Source organism: Chrysochloris asiatica, unplaced genomic scaffold (assembly GCF_000296735.1).
Source record: "Chrysochloris asiatica unplaced genomic scaffold, ChrAsi1.0 scaffold00050, whole genome shotgun sequence".
NCBI classification, from domain to species: Eukaryota; Metazoa; Chordata; class Mammalia; order Afrosoricida; family Chrysochloridae; genus Chrysochloris; species Chrysochloris asiatica.
The window spans coordinates 18733551-18739438 of NW_006408568.1; the positions used below are offsets into that span (position 1 = coordinate 18733551).

General features: G+C 35.9%; 1 pseudogene; it reads left to right on the forward strand.

Moving 5' to 3' along the window:
• The first annotated feature begins 3282 nt into the window (after nucleotides 1-3282).
• On the forward strand, nucleotides 3283-4069 carry LOC102837451 (annotated as a pseudogene).
• Nucleotides 4070-5888: the final 1819 nt, after the last annotated feature.

Here is a 5888-nt window from a genome sequence, read left to right on the forward strand (position 1 = left end):
TCTTCCTATCAGCTGGTAGCTTCACTCTCCACTCTAGTACTCTGTGGCCACGCCACTGACTCTGGGCCCAGGAGTCCCCAGGTCTCCCAACACTGCTGGCCAACCAGGTCCCCATCTGGGTCCACAGAAGCCCACCGAACATTGTAGGATTAGCTTGCCGCTTCATTGCTGCGTTTACCCCATTTCCCCTTATCAGCGATGCATGTAGTCACCAATCAGGGCGCGTATTTCCGTTGAGTCTTAGTCTTGGAAGGGGGTTTGCATTAAGGGGACCCGACCACTTGCCTTGATGTTTCCTGCACAAGAAATTTGTTTGTTTTTGTAGTAACAGTCCATCTGCCTCTATTGTTTTGTATTTTTCCAGTAGGTCTTTCTTCTGTATCTTCTGTTCTTCTGGCCTCTCCAGGCTGGTTTGCTCATCCTTTCAAGTTGGAATTTCCCATGTCTGGAGATCTGGATGTGGTTCAGGCTTCTACCTATCGTCTTATGTATTGCAAAGGTTCCACAGGAATCCTCCTTCACTGGGCACTTTGTAGCCCCATTTTAGGTATTCCAATCAGTTATAGGCAGAAGACAGACTTACAAGCTTTCTATGGTGATGTTTCTGACTATTCCTTTCTCTCTGCCTCCGGTGTCTATTTTATATTGTAATGCAAGAAGAAAAACCAAGATTCAAAAGACTGCCAAGCATCTTTACATTATTCCCCCCTTTTCCCCATTCCAACCATGGGTCAATCTCTGTATCCCAGAGCCCTGTAGTTCCAAGGTTGTGCATGCAGAATTCTTTATCTCTGTCCCACTTAGCCCATTCAAACATGCCTACTTGTTCTCCCATCTGGTTTGTTCTTCCGTTTCCCTCTCCCTCTTTGTATATTGCCCCCCCCCCAGCACCCAAACTTTCCTGTGTCTAATCCCTACCCTGTGTCTAAGAAACATTCTGTCTGTGGTTCTTCCAGCACAGGTTTGTTGTTCTTCTGGCAGTCCATGGTACTTTCAATATTCTTCTATAGTTTTCCTTATTCATTGACCAACTTTCATATGGGCCTTAATCCTGAAACTTACATATTTGCTCTTTAATACTTTAAAGAGGTATTTTACAAGTGATTCGCCTAGTACAATAGTCATTTAATTTCTTGAATGAGGCTTCCATAATTTTGTCATTCCTAATAAAGTTATTTTTTCATTGTTTTTGTCTACTGAAACCACAATATGTCCTTTAGATAAGAATGGTGTATTTTAAAAAGAAATTGTTGTTCTTGAGTGCTGTGGAGTCTGTTCAGATTCATAGTGACCCTATGTAGGGTGTCTGAGGAGTGACTGGTGAATTTGAACCACCAAACTTGCAGTTCAAATGGATCATGAGTTTCAGAGCATTATCCTGCTGCACCACATCTATATCTCAGCACCATTCATGAAATTTCCAAACGTACACCTGTGTGAGGACCTTATTCACTGAGAATCAAAAATTCCAATCTTTTAAGTAATGCAAGTATCCATTCTCTCTTCTTTGGATATTGCCCCTCTAATTAAAGAACTAAGCTAGGTGATTTAACAAGGATTCCATAGAGAGAAAACAAAATAAATCCAAGTATGTTCCTCTGTTTTTTATTGTTTATGTTTTTGTTTTGGTCTTTTTTACGATAAGTAATAGCTTTATTAACTAATTTCTACTTTTGTTTCTACACTCCTGTTAAGTAAATTCAAGGTACAAATTCCAGACTTTTAGTGAGACCTGTTGTTGTTAGGTGCTGTAGAATTGATTTTGAATCATATAAACACCTAGCAACAGAGTAAAACTGCCCATAAGATTTTCTCAGCTGTAATCTCTATGGACACTGATCACCAGGCCTTACTCCTACAGAGTTAGTTGTAGGGTAGATTTGAACCACCAGATTTTTTTAGCTGTCAATCACTTAACCATTTGAGCTATTGGAGCATCTTTACTCAGACCTAGGTAAAATGATCTATTTAATTGTCTAATATTTACTCATTTAATCTTATTATAACTTTCATGATCTATTCATGCAATTAATTTTAAACCAAGTTAGACCATTATGTTCCTATGGTTCTGAGATGAAAATATCAAATAAGTAATGTGACCACTCCCCATAGGTATCACAGATTTTTTTAAATTGGAAATAGGCTTTTATTTTTTCATGTAAAAATATATTTTGCAAAATTTTCCTAATTATCTTAGCTGAACTGCAAGTTTCAGAGAAGGCAGTCTCAAATTTATAAAATAATCATTAAATGCTTCAACTAGGATCTGAAAGCACTCAATTTTATAGGTTTATAACATGTTCTTTGAATACATATATGTTGCTACTGATTTCAATACAGTAAATTGTAAGAGTAAAACGAGTCTACAGAGTGAAACTGAAGAAGCTTTAGAAACGACAATAATCTCAACACCCCTTAGCGTTTTGACCTAGAGTTTATATACTCCATCTTATTTTGCCTCAATTTACTGTACATATTTTTCTTACATATTGGCATTCTCAGTAGTACATAGCTCAACTACAACTTGTCTCAAAATACAATTTTCTTTCAAAAAGATCTCCTATGGATTATTTGATTCAATCATCTTTTATGTAAGGGGCTTGAAAAATTGCTGTGGAAAATTTCCTTTATCTTTTAATTCCATTTCCCCCTGAACTTTCTGAAGCTCTTTCTTATAGAAAGAGTTAAAATATGAGAAAACTTAAATTAATGTGACACTAATTATACAAAGTGGCCATGGTATGGCTCTCTAGGATAAACACTAGACCACAGGGTCAGTGGTTCAAACCAACCAACTGCTCACCCACTCTATCCATACCTCGCTATGAATTAGAACTGACTTCAGTGACACTAAACAGGAACAATACTTTTAAGCAAGCTAGAGAATCATATATACAGAAACTGTACCACTTTTAAAATGTTTTCATTTTGACATAAATCTGAAATTATTTCAAAATAAAAAGTTAAAAAATAGGCAAGCTTAAGTGATTGGATTGGATCCTCAGTTTTCTCAGAACGTAGTCCACTACTTTAACTATACTTCTTATTATTTGTATTTTGTTTTGTTATGACACATTACTGAAGGATCATAAATACGTATAAAATATTTACTTCATGAAATTTTGTTTTAAGATGCACTCATTTATTCTCAATTTGATGAAACTATTATTATTCTTTTCTTTATCAATTGCTTATTTTTAATAAAACTACTTTGAAAGTATTTTGAAAAGATGGTAAAGGAACAGAAGTTACTTTTTCAGTAGAACAGAGCCAGCTGGGAAGATGGCAGGGATTGTTCCACAGTGAGTGCGAACCATGGAGCAATTACATAGTGAATAATTGCCTAAGGAGGATGTTATTAAGCTTCTGCAGGATCATGGCTCAGTTTCTTGTCTTTCAGACAAAAAGCTTCCAGGAATTTTCAAAACTATGACCAATACAGCTAACAAGGGCATTTGGTAACAGCCTATAATGAAGCATTTATGAAGTACCAAAAGTATAAATAAGGTGTCACAGTGGGTGACAATGTGGAGGTTAATGATGATACTCACAAAGAAACCAAGTCTGAAGAGACTCTGGAAGAGGATCCACCAAAACATACAAAATCTGTGACTATAAAAAGAGATGTTTTTGTTGTGAAGTGCTATTGAGTCGGTTCCAACCCATAGCAACCATGTATAGGGTTTCCAAGGAGCACCTGGTGAGTTTGAACTGCCAACCTTGTAGTTCAACCAGCTTTGCAGTCTGGCACATTAACCCACAGCGCCACATCAGGACTCCTTGAAATAAGGAAATGTTATTCACTGCTGGTAAACAGGAACAGGACTGTTTTTAACACTAATATTCAAACAAGTGCAAAGAAGAAAAATGCCAAGGCTTTTAAGTTTTATATTATTGGAGAATGGAATGAAGCACTATTGACTATGAGTAAGGGAAAAAAATTCTCAACTAGAGATTGAACCAGAATGAGTTTATGAAAAGAAAGACTGATGGTAAATTTCCACCAAATGCAAAACTCATTTTTGAAGTGAAGCTAGTGGATATTGAAATAATAACACTACAGTTCTAAAGATAACAACAACAACGATAAAACTTGGTATTGAAGAAATTTATGTAACTAAATTAAGCGGTGCAACTGGACTGCTCCCTAGAAGTCAGAATGATGAGCGTTCCTCTCATATTTCGGACAAGTTATCAGGAGGGACCAGTATGTGGAGAAGGACATCATTCTTGGTAAAGCGGAGGGTCAGTTAAAAATAGGAAGAAACCCAATGAGCTGGACTGGTACAGTGCCAGCAGCAATGGACTCAAACATAAAAGTGGTTGTGAAGTTGGCACAGGATGATACAGTGTTTCATTCTGTTGTGCTAAGAATCCCTGTGAGTTGGAACTCACTGAAGAACACCTAATAATAATTAGAGCTTGCTACTGTTGCATTTAAGGGAGATATGAAGTGATGAAATTAAGTTAAAACTTCTTACTTGATCCTCAACTTTTGAGAAATGTAATTCCTTATTAAAAATCTTTGAAATTTAAAATATTTTGCACTAACTGTGTAAAATATTGGTTAAAGTTAACTGATTATCCTTTTACCTTATGTTGTAAACCAAAAGGCTCAATGAAAATTTATCCAGTCATAAAAAATTACTTTTAAGATAGACATAAATGAAAATCATTATATTCAAAACATTGTCATATAGCGAATCCAAGATTAGAATAAAATAAATATTTCATAAGATCAAGTTATTTAAGTGGGTAATTTTTTCATTTATGTTCTGACACTACACATCCATGATGAGTTTGTTTTTGCTGTTATTTTTAAATGTCCATGAATGGATTCTAACTTTAGTAACCCCTATGCACAACAAAGTGAAACAATAGCCAATTCTGCACTACCCTCACAAATGTTGAGTCCATTGCTGCTGCCACTGTGCCAATCCATCTTGTTGGGGTGTCTTCTTTTTTGTTGACCCCACTTTAATAAACATCATGTCCTTGACCAGGGACTGGTCCCATGTAATAATATGTTCTAAGTATGAGAGACAAAGTCTGGCTATCCTAACTTCTTAGGAACATTGTGGTTGTACTTATTTCAACACAGATTTGTTTGTTCTTCTGGCAGTCCATGGTACTTTTAATATTCTTCTGCAACATCATAACTAAAAAGCATCAATTCTTCTACAGTATTCCTTATTCATTGTCCAACTTTCACATGCATATGAGATTATTGAAAATATGATGGCTTGAGTCAGGTGTACTTTAGTCCTCAAATTAACATCTTTGCTCTTGAATACTTTAAAGAGGTCTTGTGTGGCAGATTGGCCTAACGCAAAATATCCTTTGATTTCCTAATGGCTCCTTCCATGAATGTTGATGGTGGATCCAAACAAAATCTTTTCTCTATTTATCATGATGCTATTTATTGATCCAGTTGTGAGGATTTTTGTGTTCTTTACATTAAGGTGCAATCCATACTAAAGGCTTAGGTCTTCAGTAGTAAGTAGGTCTAAATTTGCATAACTCATTATCCTTAGACAGAGACTCTGTTGTTAAAATTTTGGAGTCTACTTTTTGAAAGTGTACTGCAATGGTTTTGTAAGATAAACACTGGATTTCAAACCACAAGCTGAGTGGTTAGAGCTCAGCAGTCACTCAGCAGGAGAAAGATGACACTTTTTGCTCTCACAAAAGATTTAAAGTTTTGGAAACCCTATACAGGGCATCTACAAGTCAGAATTGACTGGACAGCTCTGAACAGCAACTTTAGGACAATGTTTAACAAAATTAATATATACATATAAAACGATCCCAGTCAAACATTTATCTACTTGCAGCTATAGGTTAACTTTAATTAGTTATACAAGAGGTTTTTTTTTGTTGTTGTTGTT